This window comes from Arachis ipaensis, chromosome B02 (genome assembly GCF_000816755.2).
Source record: "Arachis ipaensis cultivar K30076 chromosome B02, Araip1.1, whole genome shotgun sequence".
Lineage (NCBI taxonomy): Eukaryota > Viridiplantae > Streptophyta > Magnoliopsida > Fabales > Fabaceae > Arachis > Arachis ipaensis.
In genome coordinates, this window is record NC_029786.2 from 12,689,655 (window position 1) to 12,690,316 (window position 662).

Consider the following 662-nt stretch of genomic DNA (forward strand, 5'->3'; position numbering starts at 1 on the left):
ATAAATATTACTTATTTATTTATTATTTAGTGTGGATTCGTTGATATATAGATTAGAACTGGAGATATAGATGTGAAATTCGCAATCCAATTCGATTAGAACGTGGATTCGATCCGATTTTCTTGTGGACTGGATCATATCCGCAAATTAAAAATCGAATTACTATAAAATTTGTAGATATGATCAAATCCACCCGAACATCCCTACCTACAAAGTTAGAGTTTTGTTTTTTTTTTTTTTTTGTATATTTTCTGTATTTTGTTAATTTATAAAAGTAGAAACAAAATGTCTTGAAAATAAGATTTAAACCCAATTATAAATTTTTGGCAGGTGCAATAATAAAGTAAAATTCCATAACATCCATAAAAACATTATCTTACTCGCTGTACGAATGTATGTGCTCAATCCAAAATCTGAAACTTTAAGAATATCTTTTTTGTCCAGAAGAAGATTTTCAGGCTGCAAAATACATTAAACATGGGTGTTTCTTATTTCTTTTTTTTTTCAAGTACTTACAATTGGTAAATTTGATTCCTACTCATACTCACATTATTGTTAAATGTATTTCTTTCTGTTTTTTAAAAAACACTAATTTTACAATATGAGTTTTTTTTATATAGTTGAAGAAAAATTGAAATATTTTTCTATTACTTTTGAAATTT